We start from the raw sequence: 666 nt of genomic DNA on the forward strand, positions 1-666 counted from the left end.
GCCTGTCTCCGAATTTGCTTCAGCATATTCTTACATATCCACACATGCACTCGAGAGCAGCACACACGTGAAGGCTACGTACGTGCGGGCACGCGGGAGCCGGCGGCCCAGCGCACAAAGCGCCCGGCGCTCGCAGCATCGTCAGGCTCCGACCTGCGGGGCTGGGGGCGAGGCGGCCGCTGGGCCGCCGGCTCCCGCAGGTCGGCAGATCCGCGAACTTGCGGGCGAGGTCTTTCCAGCTGGTCCGTCAGAAACAACTGTGGGGAGGTGCTAGAATCCTCGTTCCAGGCGCGCACACCCCGGACTGCGAGAGGAACAGGACCACCCGTTATCCACCTAGCTACACCCGTAGCTTATCTGTTTCAGTTTGTAATCCTACATCTAACCAGACGAGATCCCAGTGTATGCTTTACTGAGACTCAGAAATAGACTTTTATAGATTTCCCATATTTTCCATAATGACTTTTCTCCAGTAGGACTTTGGAAGGAAGACCGACCTTTCAGCCAAAATTTCTTACTCTGGTTCTTGGACATTTGTACCTGAAAATCACTAGGAAGAGACCGTTCAAGAAATTTGGGGATTCTAATCCAATTTATCAATCTTCTTTCAAAGCTGGTCGCTAAGACTAATTTGGAAATGAGTAGTACTTGAATAGGTGTTCTGTG

At 52.0% G+C, this 666-nt stretch overlaps 1 protein-coding gene across 1 annotated transcript in view; it reads right to left on the minus strand.

The window, feature by feature from the left end:
* The window catches only part of ZMYND11 (zinc finger MYND-type containing 11), a 137,287-nt gene extending 137,182 nt beyond the window's left edge, over nucleotides 1-105 (minus strand). The window contains exon 1 of the mRNA XM_029953106.1: nucleotides 83-105. The gene's annotated coding sequence lies outside the window, so the exon portion shown is untranslated. The remainder of the gene's footprint in view (nucleotides 1-82) is intronic.
* Nucleotides 106-666: the final 561 nt, after the last annotated feature.

Source organism: Suricata suricatta, chromosome 10 (genome assembly GCF_006229205.1).
Source record: "Suricata suricatta isolate VVHF042 chromosome 10, meerkat_22Aug2017_6uvM2_HiC, whole genome shotgun sequence".
NCBI lineage: Eukaryota > Metazoa > Chordata > Mammalia > Carnivora > Herpestidae > Suricata > Suricata suricatta.